This window comes from Procambarus clarkii, chromosome 17 (assembly GCF_040958095.1).
Source record: "Procambarus clarkii isolate CNS0578487 chromosome 17, FALCON_Pclarkii_2.0, whole genome shotgun sequence".
Taxonomy (NCBI): domain Eukaryota; kingdom Metazoa; phylum Arthropoda; class Malacostraca; order Decapoda; family Cambaridae; genus Procambarus; species Procambarus clarkii.
Window position 1 is genome coordinate 46,744,201 of NC_091166.1, and position 19,419 is coordinate 46,763,619.

A 19,419-nucleotide genomic window follows, 5' to 3' on the forward strand; every position below is an offset into this window, starting at 1 on the left:
TGCTTCATGTGCAGCTGTTGGACCTGGTGGGCGTCCAGCTGCTTCAGGGCAACCGTGCTGTGGTCAAGTTCCGCCTCCAGGCTGCCTTTCAGGCGTTTCTCGAGCGGTGTGAGGGGCGTGTTTACCCTCTCCCTGATACTGCTGGCTCCGTTAAGGTGGTGAATCTTAGTGTCACCTTGACGTCTGTGGCGGTGTATGGTGCCCCCTTCGAATTTCAGGACGACTTTTTAACCTGTTTTGAACCATTTGGGACAGTGTTAAGTGTTCGTTGAAACAAGGTCGTTGCCGGGCACTGTGTTTGTATGCTTGACGGCTCCCACACCCTGACGATGTCGCTGAAGTGAAGTGTACCGTCGTCGATGTCCGTGTTGGGTTACACGCTCCACTGCCTGTATCGGGGTCAACCGCGCACCTGTTATCGGTGTGGTCACGAGGGTCATGTGGCTGCGGCGTGCGACGTGGGAGCAACTGGTAGGGTGCATGTTTTTCATGCTGAGGATTTTCCGACCCTGTTGCGTTCGTACGGTTGTGAAGACGGAGTGGGTGCTGTGCCTGAGGTGCCTGACTGCCTGTCTGCTGCTCCGCCTGTTGAGGCGAGTTCTACGGCCTGTGCGACACGTCTGGTACCTGCTGTGGCCCCTGGGGTTGTTGACCCGGTGTGTGTGGGTGTCGGACCTGCGCTGCGTGTAGTGCAGGATGTCCCGGTGGAGGTTCATGTCCCACCCCCGCCTGTGTGTGTGATACCGGCTTCCGGAGACGCGGGTTCTGCTGTTTTGGAGGGGGGCTTTGGCAGGGGGAGGTGCCTGCCGTGCCTGTGTGTGTTGGCGACTGTAGTTCTGCCCTTTCCATCCCTTTGCGTCGCATGCGCGTCGGTGTTCTGAGGCTGTTTCCCTGGATGATGTGGACAGTGTGGGCGATGTGGCCTCTGTGGACTCTCGGACGGTGCGGGTGTGGCCTGTGTGGCTGTGCCTGCGGCGGGGCCTGCTGGGCGTGGTGTGGTGCGGCCTGTCTCGAAGCGTTTGCGGCGGGCTCGGAGTGTGTCTCCCCTTCGTGGTGTGCCTTGGGAGGAGGTGGGGGAGTATGGTGCTCTGGCGTCCCCAGCCGTGGGTGATGGTGCTGTGAGGGGCTCCGAAGTTGTTATCTATGCCCCCCTCCTGCGTCTCCCACTGTTGGATCCCCGCAGTGGGGGGTTGCCCCTGATGATCGGGACCTCGTCGTGGTGTTGCGGAAAGATATGCACCGGGGGGGGGGGGGGGGGGGGCTCGGCTCCTGTGCCCGGTGGTGGGGTCGTTGCCGCGCCTGCATCCCCTGTGGTTCCCCCGCCTTCGTTGCCCTGGTCTGGGGGAAGCCTAGTCCCAGCTGCTGGGGTCATGCCCTGTGGGGTTCCGGTGTTGGGCCATTATTGGGATGCCCGGGTGCTTCCGATCCTGCGGTGCTCATCCACTGTCTGGGTGTCAGGAGTGAAGGAGTGTGTTTATAGGGTGCCGGATAGATGTCTCAGCCGAAGGCGCCGCCTGGTGGCCGGGTGTCCCCTGACACGTGGGTGATTTGGGATGCGTACTGCTTGCACTTTCCGATATACAAGTTTCCGGAGTAATATTAGTTGACGTCTTGCGCACGCTGCTACGCCGTGCGTGGATCCGCTGCCGCCGTGAACTCGACATCCCGCCCTGCGGTGCGGGAGTCTCCCTCTAACGTCCGCCTCTGTTTTCGTCACTCCTCTCTCTACGACCCGACACATCTAACACTTTTGACTTTCTCCTCCTCGTCTTCCTACATCTGTCCTGGTGCAGTCATCGGGAGGGTAAACCCTTTATGCAAACTGCACCTATTCTCAAGAAGAAGAAGAATTAGGCTGCTCTGAACTCGATTGAACTGTATGTATGTCTATTGTTGCTTTGCAGTCCGCTCCAACAGTATGTAACAAACTTTAAGAAACACTTAAGCAATCACTTAAATTACTGGCGAGGTGAGACGCTTCTTAATAAAACAATTTTAATTTCTTTTTTTATTATCTTGTGCAATAATAATCAATGCCAGTCCCTGAGCCTCTTAGTCTCACGAAACATGTGGATCCACCATATCCGTTACTCTCCCACGTCATCACAAACGGGCAAGAATAGACAATCATAAATACAACGCCAATGTACATCCTGGACGCGTTGTGTAGCACTGCACTATATGTGATTACGTTGTCTCTCTCACCACTCTTGGTGTTCCTTGGCTGGTAATATAATAAATTAGTTTAATAAACGGCCCAGCAGGCAGGGTAGATGTAGGCGCGGCTCCCAGGGAGAGTGCTTCCATAAAATGTCATACACATATGTCGTATGTGGTCGAGATTGGTTTAGTACACTATTTTGCCCATTGCGCTGGACACAATGAAATCAGAGTAACATCACAGGTTGTATTAAACACGGTTTCTTCCCCCATATCCATACCCCCCCCCCCCTTCCCCTTTCCCTTGCCTTGCCTGTTGACATTACTTCATGTTAGGTGTCCACACCCCCCCCTCCCCCGGGGGCAGGAATAAAGGCTCGCAAACAAAATACTAAGACAGGCCTGAACCACTGAAGGTAGAATGGAACACTTGAAGTGTCTCTTAACCTACCCCTTCCCCACCAATACATAAGAAAATCCTCTCTAACTTTACTCCAAACAAAACCTAATAAGTGGGGCAATAGTTGGAGGCAGTCCGCGCACCATTACTCCTCTTCACTCTCAAAACTTTCAAACAGAAAATACACACGGTTTTAGCCAACTATGGGACACGAGTCGGTGTAATAAGTTTTGAACATCTTGGTCGACCGTGGAAAGTTTGAACAGAAAGTTTGAATCAAACTATTAAGTGTGAAGGTGTGAGGTTGCCTGAGCCAGCTGGAGGTGGTGCTGATCTCAGCAAGCCTCGGGGGTGCGTAAGTCCGCAGACGTTGCCCGAAACACACTGTATTAGTGGCTTTAGGCATACAATGTACTAGCTCTATCAAGAAATCCAACATTGTAACTCATCTTGTATGTATGTACTTTTACCTGAATAAACTTTATCTTAAGTGGTTCCATGTTGGTGTAAGCCAGTTACAGCCCCGCTCCTGTAACTGGTTCTTATTACCACTTAACGTGGTGGAGGTGGGGGGTCCCTTGAGTGTTTCAAGCGTGGGTTAGACATGTATATGAGTGGGATTGGGTGGTTATGAATACACAGCCCCTCTTCTGTGCCAGGTAAGTCCACTACGGGCTCTCCATAGCCCGTACTGCTTGGAACTTTTTGTTCCCAGTAGCTAAATCTAAAACGTGTTATAATCATATGTAAATTTAAGTATTACTGGGATATAAATATAGTCCAGTTGTGTAAGTGAGAACGGAATGAGTCAGTGGGAGAGACCTTGGGGTAAGAGGAGGCCTTGGGGAAGGGGGGGGGGAAGAGACCGTCGGGTAGGGGTAGGGATGGATTTAGGTAGTGGGGAGGAGGGGGGGAAGCCATCAACAGTGTTGGCAACTTGGAGTAAGAAATTGCTGGAGGTTTGAAAAAGCGTCAACGTTTAATGTAATTATGCTTCTTAACTGTCCAGTGTATTAATTTACACAGTCTCTGTGGCGTAGTGGTAACACACTCGCCTGGCACTTCGTTTTGTGTGTGTGTTGTCGCCTGAGGCGGCTAGTTTATTGTGCACCCCATACTCATCCTGTGAGCGGTAGCGCAAAAAGCATTACAGAGGGCACAAAAGGTCTCTATCAGACCTCATCTCAGATTATTACATAAACAATTTCATCTATCCTTCACACCTTATAGTTACAATGTCAGCTAGTTACAGAGTTGTGCTATTTCAAGAGCTATATATTTACAGTAAGTCATTATACATTAATGGTAGGTCTTATCGCTAATACATAATAGTTTGACCAATGGAGATATTACAGTCATAGGGGCTACCTTGAGGTGCTTCCTTCCTTGAGGGGAGCTTCTGTTTATTATTAGTCTTCACAATACACTACTTGTTTCTTCATCTCATATGTCGTTTATCTACTGCGAGCGAAATATGGATACAGTGCAAGGATTTCAGGTAATTTATCCATGGTAATAAGATAGGTTGCCATATCATATAGCGTGAGCTTAGATTTATCTCTAAATGGCTCAATTTTACTACAGTCCAAGATATAGTGTTCGAGTGTGTGTCCCTGTCTTTGTCCACACACTTTACACTTTACTTCATCTAGATCCCTATACAAGCCGAACTGCCAGAGATACTTGTAGCCTAGTCTTATAAGAGCTGTGACAACATCTGTTAGTCTACTGACTTTATTACTTGCCCCATACACATGTTTTACTTCACACATTTCATTGTGAAGAAATTTTCATTTTCATCCATTGTGATGAACAATGAACCTGCTAGTTCCAGTTTGCACTGTTCTACTTTCTTCAAATTCATCCAGGAGTTCTCGTCTAATGACACTTTTAAGGGACCTATTTGATAACTCAAGATTCCGTTCAATACTGTCTTTATATACTGCCTTAGCAAGGGCGTCAACTTTGTCATGTTCCTGCAGGCCAATGTGAGAAGGAATCCACAATTTTATATTTACCCTCTTGCTAAGTATTCTTATATATATATCTACGTCTAGCTTCCAAGACAAGCACGTTATTACTTGATTGCAAACTGTTTATTGCTCGTAGTGAGGATAGGGAGTCGGAAATAATTAAGCTGTCTACTTCAGTGTTGTCAATAATTTCGAGTGCTACCAGTATTGCTACCAACTCGGCTTGCATTGTGGACGCCCAGTTACTAATTCTTATATTCCTTTGAATTGTGCTGCCATCGGGCTGATGAGCAATAACAGCACTTCCTGCCCTCCCTGTGGCTGTATTGAGTGATCCGTCAGTGTATATGGTCTGTGCTCTATTAATTCAGCTTGTATATTGTGAGTGTTCTATGGTGCTTAATTTAGCAGCAAGCTGAGCATGAGGGTTGCTTGTGATTAGTTTCTTGGTGGGGTATGCAGGGGTTAGGACGTCAAAAGGTACTATCTACCAGGGTGGAAGAAAGTGCTGTACTCTTTCATCTGTATATACATCGTGCAGTCCCATCATTTTAATGAGTGGCTGTCGCTTTGTCATGGGTTCGTATCCTGGCCGGGGGGGGGGGGGGATGTACCGGGCGTCAATCCTTAAGTGTAGCCTCTGTTTAACTAACAGTAAAATGGGTACCTGATTAAACGATTTGGCGGGTCGGACACAGGGAACATAGGATCAAGGACCTGCCCGAAACTCAACGCGTGCTGGTGGCTGTACCAGAGTGTTAGAACTCTTGTATATCTAAATTAAAAAAAATCTGTACATTGCCTGTAAGTCTATACTTGGACGCCTGTTGACTTAAACTAGAACAGTAACCCGGCACTACTTCAGTAACTCTTTTTACGGTAATTTCACTGTCTAAAGTAACATAATAGTATACAAATATACTACATTAAAGTATTCCAGTTGTGTCGAGGTGGGGGGGGGGTGGAGGTGAGGGGGGGGGGGACACACAAGTGGGGGGTGTGAGGGGGGAAGAAGGGGAATTGGAATGACTCACACCGAAGATAACTCCGGTTATTCCTTTCCTAAAAAACATCCTTGAATCCTTGATCTCTCGTGTTTATTGTCGACAGAAAAATGCGGGGTTTCCCTTGGCAAAGATTTACCACGTTAAACAAATCCACAAGGGCCGTGACGAGGGTTCGAACCTACGTCCGAGAGGATCCCAGACGCTGCTCTAATCGACTGAGCTACGACATGGTAGCTCAGTCGATTAAGGTTCGAACCCCCGTCACGGTCCTTGCGGATTTGTTCATTTGATACAACACGCTATTGTGATTTGTGTGTGTGTGTAATTTACCACTTTGCCCGCCTGCTTAAAACAGTGTGGGGACCCCCCCCCCCCATCCCCCGAGTGTGACCAACCCCTCTCGTCTTGATTTGCCACTACGTCTACAATCCAACCTTCTTAACCTAACTAGACTCTTGCGAGCCTAAGCAACCCACCCAGCCTATAAGAGTCCGATGCGCAGGAAACGCAGATATTGATAAGATGTCACATTTTGTAGGTTGCATTCGTAACGTTGGTTACCATAACGTTCAAAACACGACCTATTAGATGATTGGGACGGGATAACATTGACGTTGTAAGTAATCGTTGTAATTACAAGAATATAATGATAGAACTTGTCAGGAGAGAGAAATGATCTGATTAGCGAGTCTTACCTGGAGTAGTGCAGGGCAGGCTATGGTGGGAGGACAAGGCAGCGAACCTTGCCTGGAGCCTGCCTGGAGCCTGCCTGGAGCCTGCCTGGAGCCTGCCTGGAGCCTGCCTGGAGCCTGCCTGGAGCCTGCTGCAACACACACACGCAAACACAGGTCGCCACTATTGTGTATCGCCAAACACCTTGGGAATATATTTACTCACTGATGGCATATATTTCCCTATTATGTAGTAAATTATCCATTTGCGCGATATATTCACTGCTTTCAGAGCTTATAATCTATAATGTTATCTGTTGTGTCACCAACTTCCGCAAGAGGTAGAGCCAGGCACTGGAGTGAGTCTGGGAGATGTTCCTCTCCTCGGCTACCCTCACCACCCTCTTGTGACGTCTGCCTCTCCCCTCTCTCTCTCTCCCTCTCCCCCTTCCCCTCTCATTGGTTTGTTTACATCTGCGTGGAAGAGGTCCGGGACTCCCTCGTCTGCCTCCGGCTTAGTCATTGTTTATACTCGCATTCCAAACATGTGTTCAAGCGCTTGTCTCACATTTGTGCTTGCGTGCCAGTGTGGCCCACAGCTGGGGAGGAACATGTGACACTGTGCATGCCAGTGTGGCCCACAGCTGGGGAGGAACATGTGAAGCTGTGCATGTCAGTGTGGCCCACAGCTAGGGAGGAACATGTGACACTGTGCATGCCAGTGTGGCCAACAGCTGGGGAGGAACGTGTGACACTGTGCGTGTCAGTGTGGCCCACAGCTGGGGAGGAACATGTGACACTGTGCATGCCAGTGTGGGCCACAGCTGGGGAGGAACGTGTGACACTGTGCATGCCAGTGTGGCCCACAGCTGGGGAGGAACGTGTGACACTGTGCATGTCAGTGTGGCCCACAGCTGGGGAGGAACATGTGACACTGTGCATGCCAGTGTGGGCCACAGCTGGGGAGGAACGTGTGACACTGTGCATGCCAGTGTGGCTCACAGCTGGGGAGGAACGTGTGACACTGTGCGTGTCAGTGTGGCCCACAGCTGGGGAGGAACATGTGACACTGTGCATGTCAGTGTGGCCCACAGCTGGGGAGGAACATGTGACACTGTGCATGCCAGTGTGGCCCACAGCTGGGGAGGAACATGTGACACTGTGCATGCCAGTGTGGCCCACAGCTGGGGAGGAACATGTGACACTGTGCATGTCAGTGTGGCCCACAGCTGGGGAGGAACATGTGACACTGTGCATGCCAGTGTGGGCCACAGCTGGGGAGGAACATGTGACACTGTGCATGTCAGTGTGGCCCACAGCTGGGGAGGAACATGTGACACTGTGCATGTCAGTGTGGCCCACAGCTGGGGAGGAACATGTGACACTGTGCATGTCAGTGTGGCCCACAGCTGGGGAGGAACATGTGACACTGTGCATGTCAGTGTGGCCCACAGCTGGGGAGGAACGTGTGACACTGTGCATGCCAGTGTGGCTCACAGCTGGGGAGGAACGTGTGACACTGTGCGTGTCAGTGTGGCCCACAGCTGGGGAGGAACATGTGACACTGTGCATGTCAGTGTGGCCCACAGCTGGGGAGGAACATGTGACACTGTGCATGCCAGTGTGGCCCACAGCTGGGGAGGAACATGTGACACTGTGCATGCCAGTGTGGCCCACAGCTGGGGAGGAACATGTGACACTGTGCATGTCAGTGTGGCCCACAGCTGGGGAGGAACATGTGACACTGTGCATGCCAGTGTGGGCCACAGCTGGGGAGGAACATGTGACACTGTGCATGTCAGTGTGGCCCACAGCTGGGGAGGAACATGTGACACTGTGCATGTCAGTGTGGCCCACAGCTGGGGAGGAACATGTGACACTGTGCATGTCAGTGTGGCCCACAGCTGGGGAGGAACATGTGACACTGTGCATGTCAGTGTGGCCCACAGCTGGGGAGGAACATGTGACACTGTGCATGTCAGTGTGGCCCACAGCTGGGGAGGAACATGTGACACTGTGCATGCCAGTGTGGCCCACAGCTGGGGAGGAACGAGGACCTCTGGAGGTCACGGTGATGTTTGATAAAGTCTGAGACATTGTTGATTTTGTTTAATAAATTACGCAACTGGCTCTTCACTGTTGACTAAGCTAAGCAAACTTTGGGGTCCGGTTCCTGGACCCGTTTGATAGGTCTCGTGTACCTAGCTTTGTCACCAGTGTCCACAAGATGCGTATAAGGTCACCCGAGAACGCTGAAGGAGACGTATTAAATTCTTCATTTAATTATATGTATTTATTTGTATTCACAAGAGTTCTTACATACTTGTACAGCCACTAGCCCACGTAGCGTTTCAGGCAGGTCCTTAATTCTAATATTCCCCGGAATACGACCCGCCAAATCGTTTAACAACCAGTTATCCATTTACTGCTGGGTGAACAGAGGCTACAGTTCATTGGTGCCCAGTAAATCCTCAGTAATTCATCCCCGGCTAGGATACGAACCCAGGCTAAAGCACTCGCGAAGGGCCCAGTGAGTGTTTGATCACTGCGCCATGAGGACTGTCATTCCCACGGGGACGTTATTCCCAACTCTTCATTTAATCAGTTGTATCTTCAGGCAAGATCTCCGTCAAGAGGCGACTGATGACAGGAGAAGAATAGCACCAATAATTAGCGAGTCGGTATTCAGGTACAGTGTGGTTGATGCTGCAAATTCCAATCATTATGGACGAATCAGTTTTTTTGGTTTATTTTCCACCACAGTCGTGGCCAGACATTTACAGTGGTCACAGAATATATACATTTTCCTCTGACTATATACACATCCTCTGACCTCCATGGACGGGGTTAGAGGTCTGTGAGACAACATTGTGTGTAGGGAGTCTGTGAGACAACATTGTGTGTAGGGGGTCTGTGAGACAACATTGTGTGTAGCGAGTCTGTGAGGCAACATTGTGTGTAGCGAGTCTGTGAGACAACATTGTGTGTGTAGGGAGTCTGTGAGGCGACATTGTGTGTAGCGAGTCTGTGAGACAACATTGTGTGTGTAGGGAGTCTGTGAGGCGACATTGTGTGTAGCGAGTCTGTGAGACAACATTGTGTGTAGCGAGTCTGTGAGACAACATTGTGTGTGTAGGGAGTCTGTGAGGCGACATTGTGTGTAGTGAGTCTGTGAGACAACATTGTGTGTAGTGAGTCTGTGAGGCAACATTGTGTGTAGTGAGTCTGTGAGACAACATTGTGTGTAGCGAGTCTGTGAGGCAACATTGTGTGTAGCGAGTCTGTGAGGCAACATTGTGTGTAGCGAGTCTGTGAGACAACATTGTGTGTAGCGAGTCTGTGAGGCAACATTGTGTGTAGCGAGTCTGTGAGACAACATTGTGTGTAGCGAGTCTGTGAGACAACATTGTGTGTAGCGAGTCTGTGAGACAACATTGTGTGTGTAGCGAGTCTGTGAGACAACATTGTGTGTGTAGCGAGTCTGTGAGACAACATTGTGTGTAGCGAGTCTGTGAGCACTCCAGTTGACACAGTTGGTTATTTAGTTCAGCACCACGGTATGTGATGAAAGCGCTTACAAAGGTGAACTGCAATTCTGTAATGAAAAATCGTCTTGGATACAAATGTGGAGATTTGAGGGAATTAATAGATGTGCAGTGGAGGTGTAGAATCTGTGGTGAGTGACGGACGCCGCCTTGACCACTACCTGAGATATTGTGCACATCTTAGAGACATTACAAATGTGTAGAATAGCAGACGAGGAGTCACAATAACGTGGCTGAAATATGTTGACCAGACCACACACTAGAAAGTGAAGGGACGACGACGTTTCGGTTCGTCCTGGACCATTTTCAAGTAGGTTGTGTAGAATAGATAAGCGTTTTCCCTAACTCAGAGGGATTATTTGTCAAATATAGATGCTGTTCGTAAAAGATTCCCCAACTTTTGTGCCCGAAAAGATCACGCCAGTTTAAGGGTTGGTGACTGTTAATCCTGTCGTTGACATGTTCACCTGAGACAGTTAAGTCCCAGCTGTGTGCGCGTTTAGGTGACAGGATGAACAACCCAGCGGGTTTTCTTCCTATTGGGAAGTGTTGTACATGCTGCTATGGCGGTGTGTGTACACACCTATAGGACGAGTGACGCTGCCCAGTAAACTCGCCCTGCGGGGCAAAATTTGTGTAAACCAATTCAACTATTAATGTACAAACATTTATGAATAAAGTTATATAATTTGCACTTGAAACTATAAAGCTTGCCTCGCCACCCTGGAGACTCCTCGAGGTGATCATGGCTCATTCTCACCACTAAACTTCTCATTTAGCACAAAATTAATTGGAAAAATAAACACAGATTTAAATAATAATTGTTAGAGAGAGACTCGTTGGGGAAGACCAACCAGCAAAAACGGCAATAGCAAGAACTGATACTGAAGGAGGTAGTTCCTCTCTTCTGGTAGTGTCTGTACTCGCCTAATTGTGCTTGCAGGGTGGTTGAGCTTCGGCTCTTTGGTCCCGCCTCACAACTCTCAACTGATGTACAAGTTCCCGAGCCTATTCAGCTCTTATTATTTCTACATTTGAAACTGTGTATGGAGTCGGCCTCCCCCACATCACTGCCTAATGCATTCCATTGTAATGCAACCAATCATGCCTTCCGTAACTCTTCCGTCTTCCAGCGACTTGAGGTGAAATTCACGCAGCCATATTGCTCTCAAGATTTTTTTAAGTCCTTTTCTTGGAGGATTTCATGTCCCATTTGGTACTGTCTGGCCTCCTCCTCCTTCCACCTAGCTTCATTAGTTTACATTTACTTGAGTTAGACTCTAGTAGCCATTTGTTGGATCATACTTTGTTTATCCAAGTGATCTTGTAGCCCTATGCTCTCTCCTCTCTCTTAATCATCCTCACAATTTTAGCATTATCGCCAGAGAGGAATGAGTCTATTCCCTCTTGGAGATCGTTTACATATGAGAAGTAGGATAGGTCTAAAAACTGAGCCCTGTGGGTCTCTACTGGTGACTTTCTTGCCACACTGAGACCTCACCCCTCAGTGACTTCCCGTCTCCTGTTGCTTAAATACTCTTATCGACTGGAACACTTAACATATCACTCCTGCTTATTTCTTCAACTTGTGCACTAGTCTCCTATGGGGCACTGTGTCAAAAGCTTTCTAGCAATCCAACAAATATGCAGTCTACCCAAGCATAAGAAATATTGCCGGAACAACCGTGGACATTTTCAAGAGGAAACTAGATTTATTCCTCCAAGGAGTGCCGGACGAACCGGGCTGTGGTGGGTATGTGGGCCTGCGGGCCGCTCCAAGCAACAGCCTGGTGGACCAAACTCTCACAAGTCAAGCCTGGCCTCGGGCCGGGGTTGGGGGAGTAGAAGAACTCCCAGAACCCCATCAACCAGGTATCAACCAGGTACCCACCCTTCTCTTTCGTGTCTAATTTCTGTCTACTAACCATAGAATTTTATTTATCCTGCAAGGCAAAATTTGCCATCCATGAACCCATGCTGGTGGTGGTACAAAGTTCCTTCTCTCCAGATGTTATACTAGTTTATTTTCTCAGTCTTTCCCTCCCTTTCCGGCCCGTTGTTGGGAGGGGGCTTGGTGGGCGGCTGCCGGGGTGTGCTGCTCCGTACGACAGTCCTCTTGTCTTTCTGAAGCCTTGTGCTCCTCCTGCTGTCTTAACTAATTGTGGTGGTTGATATTTCCTCTTCCTTATATTTCGTTTTTCTCCCCCGCTTCTCCTTTCTAATTGTCACTGCCCGCCGACCTTCTGCCAGTCTTGGTTATTCTTTCGGACATCTGTTCTGGCGCCCGGGTGTTGGGGTGGCACCCCCCCCCCCTCTTTCTATTTATCTTTCTCTTTTTCTTTCATTTTCTCTCCTTTCATTGTGTTTCTTTCTCTTTCTTTCTCTTTCTTCTTCTTTCTCTCTAGCCGTGGTACCCGACGTTGCGAGTGAGGGAACGTTTTTCTTGTCATTTCTCGCCTTCGTTGTGGACCCGATCTCGACGGACTGACGCATCTTAAGGTGGGGATTGCGGGGCGTAAACTCACGATGCACCTCTCTGGGTCTTCTCGGGTGTCCATTCCTCTAATTGTGACTCCAAGGTATCCTTGAAGCCCAAGGCTAACCCTGTTCTCCGGGTTTATACGTTCACCCGACCCCCTCGTGGTCGTCGTCGTCAGCCTTTTACAGTTGTGAAAAACACTTTTGATAGCAGGATCCTTCCGCCTTCTATAATTCTTGCTGGTGCCAGATGCTCCGTTCAAGAGTACATTCCCTCTCCTAGACTTTGCAAAAGTGCTAGAAATTTGGGCATGGTGCCCTCAAATGCACAAGTATCTCAAATATAAATTATTATTATTAAATATTAGCATACTGTGCATGATTAAACATTGGTTAGGTTAGGTGTTTCGGTTCTGTTGGCGATTACTTGTATTTGTAGTACGTGGGTGAAGCATTTACAACGTTGTGGTCTGAACAAACGTCGTCAGTGAAGCACTTGTTCTGGAAGTGTTCGAACGTAATCAGTCGAGTCGTGTGTAAACTCTTTTTCATTAGTAAACAGAGGGTTTGGTGGGTGCATGGAATGGACTTTGGCCTTTGTTTACAAGAAGAGGCTGCAACTGGGAGCTTAATTGGTCTCGGGCATTCATAGTGAGCTCTTGCACGTCTCGCTCTGGCATCTGGCCCTCTGTTATCACAGTTAAGTGGTGTTGATGACATTACCTTATGCCACTAACCATAGAACTACGAAACTATTGTTCATGGCATTGTTGTAAAGGAAGCAGGCCACCAAATTAAGGAACAAAGTTGTTGGGTGTAGCTAAGTAGACACGAGACATATTAAGACCAAGTAGACATATTGAACGTTTCCGAGAGGGGAAACCCGTGATGACCCGCCATCACAGGAACACCTGTCTGGTCGTCTCGTCTCAGAAAGATGCCTTCAAGGTCTGTGAACGGTCTGAAACGTTCAGGAGAGAGTACCATTCACGTTAAAGCAAAGGTAGACCTTGAAGTCTTCCTAAGACGACTAGACCGATGTTCTGGTAGTCCAGAAATATTGCATACGAGATCATACCATTTATTTTAGTTTCCACTATTGCAATTACGTTGGCTTCTTTTTCACTAAACCTTTATTTTATTTCCTCTGCTTTATTTGTTACTTCATTAGCATTGGTATCCCGTGTGACTCTTCTTAGACACTGTTTCCAAAAATCCCAAATCTCTTCTGCCTTTTTGTCTTTTTTAGTGTAGGTTGTGAGAGGTGGATGTTGTACTATGTGATGAATGGTAGTGAAGAACGAAGCACTTCTTAGGTTGTGAGGGAGATGGGCTGGGGGAGGGGGGGTTCGTCTTCAGAGAGGCAGAGGTCGTATGGGTAGAAGGGTGTGTGGGGGGGGGGGGCTGCAGAAAAGGATTAGGGGCAGAAGAACGTGTGGCGCAAGAAGCCGTGACGCAAGGAGGGGGTAAAGGAGCGAGTGGGCAGAAGGGTGCGAACGACAGAGGGGGCGGGGGTGGAGAAGAGAGGACGAGAGAAGGTGCAGCGAAAGGTAAAGTTGGGGTAAGTAGCGCCTATGGTCCCGAGCAGCGCCCGTCCGTGGTCCCGAGCAGCGCCCGTCCGTGGTCCCGAGCAGCGCCCGTCCGTGGTCCCGAGCAGCGCCCGTCCGTGGTCCCGAGCAGCGCCCGTGGCCTGGACTGTAGGAGGCAACAGTCTCGGGGATTCCCTGAGCAATGAGGCTTCCACAGGTGTTGTTTGACAGGTTACACCACCGTTTGTGTGTACTTGCTGACCTCTCGGGGGTGTTTGGTCTTGTGTGGATATTGTGTGCTCTATGGGGAAGGGGGGGGGGTGTTGTTTGGGAATGTTGTTGTTGTTTGGGGGGGGGGGGGTAGTATTATAATTCATCACAGTATTATGAGAAATCCACTATCTCTAGTGTTTTCAAATTTGTACACGGAAATTTTTGAAAAGACATTTGTGTGTAAAATTACCCCTGGAATCATTCCATTATTTAGGCATCTTGATACTGTGTATTTAACCATCAAATGTAAATTCAGATGAATATTTAGCAAAACCTAATTATCAAATCACCTCTAAAGTTTACTGTAGACTGAAATTGGTAAAGACTGGCATTTTTTGGATATCCTTGTTCATAGGATAGATTTTTCACTTAGGTGTTTAGTGTCTACAGAATGGATACAAATAATTTCTCTTTATAATTTCTCTGGGCATATATATAATGTGAAACATTATTTTTATCCTCGATGTATCTAGGAGCTCTAAGAATTGTTAACCCAGAATTTTTAGATAAAGCGTTTGATAATGGTTTCTATTGGGCTCAAACATTGCTAACCACAAAGTATTTTGAAAGTTGTAGCGAAGCACAACTTACGGGAGCCGGTCGGCCAAACGGACAGCACGCTGGACTTGTGATCCTGTGGTCCTGGGTTCGATCCCAGGCGCCGGCGAGAAACAATGGGCAGAGTTTCTTTCACCCTATGCCCCTGTTACCTAGCAGTAAAATAGGTACCTGGGTGTTAGTCAGCTGTCACGGGCTGCTTCCTGGGGGTGAAGGCCTGGTCGAGGACCGGGCCGCGGGGACACTAAAAGCCCCGAAATCATCTCAAGATAACATATTATAACAAAACATGCACCGAGAAAATTCGCCCAAAAATTTTTACGATTTCTATATATTTCTGGGTTTGAAAGTTTTTTTTATATGCATATTTAATTATGAAAATATAATTGGAAAATTATTAATTAAAATCAGTCCCGAATCTGTTGAATCTGTCATTTACGAGACATCTTGTAAAAGGGATTGGAACTATCTGTAGAAGTACCAAGCCATTACGACTATATAGCACTGGGAAAGGGTCAGGATAAGGATTTGCGATGGGGAAGGGGGGGGGGTGGCGGCGGGAGAATTGGTGCCCAACCACTTGAATGGTCGGGGATTGAACGCAGACCAGCATGAAGGGAGACGGTAGCTCTACCGTCCAGCCCAAGTGGTTGGACCAAAGGGGATGCTAGTTGCAAGCACAGATTACTCGCCAAGTTCCCCCTATGATGAGGAGTTGGATAAAGTCCTTAACTGTAGCCTCTTCTCGCCACAGATTGTCACATTAGCCCTCGGCTGCTCTGGTCATCTGCCATCACTGCTAACGGGTTACTATAAATCTCGTACTTATCCATCACAAAGGTACTTCACAAACAAGGTTTTTTTTCTCTTTATTTAAAAAATACAATATAAATTACATATACATAAGTGTTACAAGGCAATTATACATTACAATTCTTAGTGAACAAGTGTTTCAGTAGTACAGAACAAGATCTTTTAAAAAAACTGAATGTTATACTTATTTACCTATAAACGATTTACAAAAATTGGAGAATAAATTTACATTAAAATACAGGGGAAATTATTACATTTATATATATTTTATATAATTCTCAGTAAACAAATTTTCCATATCACCGAACATGAGCCGGCTCGGCTCCTCCTGTGTGTCTTCAAGCACACACAGGTTTTCAGGCTCTTGTCTACAACCTTTAGATCCTGTACTCAACACGTCCTCCCCCAGGAAGCTTCGTGGTGTCACTCCTGACGTTACTCTTGGATATGTCCAACCAACACTGTATAACCTTGGGGAACGCCAACATTTGGTTGGAGCTGTAACTGGCGCCATCTGTCAGACGATGCAGAGTGCAATGGTGCCCACCTGCGATTACAGGTGGCACTTGGGTGCTTCCGTCGCGTGACCTGAGGTCACTTGCTCATTGGCCATACCTGCCAGCGTGTGACCAATCGCCTCTCTTCTCCTGTCCTGCAGCTGAGAATTTCGGTGTCGCTGCCTCTTGATTCTTGGCGGGCTTCTGGGCCGGCGGCGATCAGCCATTTTTGTCACGAGGCTAGGCTCTGCCGCCTCTTCAACCGAAACTTAACAAAAAATATCAAAATTAGGCTTTTGATCTCCCTCTAAGCGTAATCGGATAAATTATGGATACTTCTGCTACCAATATACAGAGGGAGTATGACCCTTGACAAGCGCGAAGAGGCGTGTTGGCGGGATATACATAGCCTAAGCTTCTTTATCCCTTTGAGATGTATTTCTTGTCAATAAACATACCTGAAGAGGCGTGTGAGGCAATCCGCAACACTATATCTACCCCCACTCAATTGCACTGCTCATACTTCTGCTGCTATGTTAACACGAAAGTGCGCAGGTGATTTCTGTTCACACTTTTCCTTTGTGGTTATTCATTGTCATATTATTTATCATGTCTTAATTTTCTTTGTGGTCACACACACACACACACACACACACACACACACACACACACACACACACACACACACACACACACACACACACACACACACACACACACAAGCTATGGGGGAGGGGGTTACCTGTCATTGTCCAAGTCGGTCTGTCTGTCACACACTTATAAGAAATATACATTTGTTTACCACTGCCGTGTGGATGGTCGCCGGTGAGAGAGAGCTCATTAGTGTGAAATATTAAAACAATATAAAAGTTACCCCATATACTTTGAGAAGGGGCGTGGCTTGAGAAATTTTTGAAGCTGTGGGAGAATCAGTTATGCTATTACGGGGGAAGTATGGATAGCAAGAAATTTATTTCCCTTATATTAAAGATATAATATATAAATATGCCCACATTCGTACAAATATTATACACAGAAGCCACTTGTGCAACTCATGGGGGTTTGTCTGCCACTGTGCCCTCGGGCACAACAGAAACCTGAATAAAATTAAGCATAAAAACGAGATGTAAGAAAGTTTTAAAAACCTTAGCAAAATCGTCCATTAAAACGTGACGGTGAATAAGTCGTGTATGAACTAAGCCTCTCGGCTCCTCTCCTCCGCCTCCAGTTCAATAACAGGAAAAAAACGACCCTCTGAGGAACTGGTGTTCTGGGAAACACAAACGCTTGTAATACCCTTTCTCAGACGTTACAACATGTTAATATTACAAAGAAAAATTGTTGATGTAATCAGGGCAGACGATCTATGTCCTGGATTGCGATTTAGTGAGATGCAATACGTCAGACTGAGTGAGAACGTTTGTGGAAACACTCAAGGAAAGGTTCTGAATATACCCGAAGGTCATCATCACTATAGTGGCCTTGACGGGACCAGGAAGCCGGCGGCTTGTCAAAGGTCGCCACATTGGTCTTGAGGATTGTTTGTCTAAATTTTAAACTGAAACAATATCTTGGCATTTACGGCTTCGGCGGGTAGGCGGTTCCATGAGTATTACATCTTTTCTGTTCTACACCGTGGCTGGTTGAGCTTGAATTAATATCTTCAAATTTGTTCAATGTTGTTATAGGTCTTGCTGAGATCGGCCCTGTAGTGCCGGGTTTGCCTTGTTAGTTCTGAGCTCTTCAATTTGTCATGTATGACAGTTGATTTTCCTTCCATCTCTTACCTTCTCCTGATCGTCCACATGTCTCCTGATACCTGCTGGATGGGGTTGTGGGAGTTCTACTCCCAAAGCCCGGCCCGAGGCCAGGCTTAACTTGTCACTTCTTGTTTTGCCCATCTCCATTATCTTAAACTTGTTGGGACTGAATTCTAGCAAATGTTTGTTTGCTGGAGCTTATCAAGGTCATCCTATAACTTTCTCCAGTCCTTCTGTGTTTACATTCAACATTAACCTTGCAAACGTTGACATGTTCGAGCGCACTCCTTTGGTCTACCCATTCACAAATTAGAACCAGCAGAGGTCCCAGGACCCGACCTTGTGGGACCCCACTTGTTAAAATTCTCCAGCTTGAAATCCCGACTCGTGACTGCCTCGATCATTATGTATTGTCTTCAGGTACTGCCACACAGTTTAGACTTTTCTCGGTTATCCCAGAATATTTTTCCGTCTTGTGCACCAGTCTTTCATAAGGAAGTCTCTTTTTCTATATACATATAATTTTGGGAAATAACGTGGTTATTGGTTGAAGATTGTGTACGTGGGAGTGTAATTACCGAAGTGTAGTTACAGGATTAGAGCTACGCTCGTGGTGCAACCTGTCCTCTTACAAAGAACGTCGATTTTCGCTCGTTTGTGTTAAATAAGGCTAAATATTGTCGTGCTAGAAAATGGAAGCGGCTGGCGAAAGTGACGTACTGTCCCGTTTTCTGTTTTGGGTCCTCCCCTCCCCCCCCCTGGCTTAGTCTGTTAGGTTAGAAGAGGACACTTTAAATTGACCGTTTTCATGACGTGTTGAAACCTTACGAGGACGGTCCGCGTGGCGTCCCGTCTTCCCGACACTCACACATGATGCAATAACAAAAATAAAAGCAAACATCATCCCAGGTACTTATTGACTGCTGGGTGAACAGAGGCATCGTGTGTAAAGTAACCCGCCGATAGTCTTACATTGTTTGGGAACGGAATGAGGACCCAGGCCCATTTGTGATTGGGGCGCCGTGGAGAGGGGGGGGGGACCTGCTGCATGGGTTACAGCTTCTCCGTATTAACCTACGCAAGTTATAGCTTTGCGCCCTGGTGAAGCCACTCTTGGGCCAACAACCAGAGCGCAACACCATAGTCTCCTGAGACGTGGAGGCCTACTACTACTAGGCCTATTGTGATGCTGTACGTGAGGGATTGTGTATGTGAGAGGGGAAGGGAACTATCAGGGGAAAGCGCCAAGCCATTACGACTATATAGCACTGGGAAAGGGGTCAGGATAAGGATTTGGGATGGGACGGGGGGATGAAGGAATGGTGCCCAACCACTTGTGAACGGTCGGGGATTGAACGCCGACCTGCATGAAGCGAGACCGTCGCTCTACCGTCCAGCCCAAGTGGTGCTGTATGTGGGGTGTTAGACAAGTTCTCTTCACGATCATGTAATATTTTCTAATAGACAATATTATCACTCTTTATATTGTAGTTTTCTGGAATATTAGTAGAGGTGTGTGTGTGTACTCACCTATTTGTGCTTGCGGGGGTTGAGCTTTGGTTCTTTGGTCCCGCCTCTCAACTGTCAATCAACTCGTGTACAGATTCCTAAGCCTACTGGGCTCTATCATATCTACATTTGAAACTGTGTATGGAGTCAGCCTCCACCACATCACTGCCTAATGCATTCCATCCGTTAACTACTCTGACACTAAAAAAGTTCCTTCTAACGTCTCTGTGGCTCATGTGGGTACTC

The 19,419-nt window shown here is 47.5% G+C and overlaps 2 protein-coding genes across 2 annotated transcripts in view; one reads left to right on the forward strand and one right to left on the reverse strand.

The window, feature by feature from the left end:
• Positions 1-6,627, reverse strand: part of LOC123772498 (techylectin-5A) — a 44,121-nt gene extending 37,494 nt beyond the window's left edge. The window contains exons 1-2 of the mRNA XM_069325946.1: positions 6,321-6,627; positions 6,236-6,287 (exon numbers count right to left, since the gene is read on the reverse strand). The gene's annotated coding sequence lies outside the window, so the exon portion shown is untranslated. The remainder of the gene's footprint in view (positions 1-6,235; positions 6,288-6,320) is intronic.
• Positions 1-19,419, forward strand: part of LOC123772497 (phenoloxidase-activating factor 3) — a 47,409-nt gene that overhangs the window by 9,580 nt on the left and 18,410 nt on the right. The window lies entirely within an intron of this gene.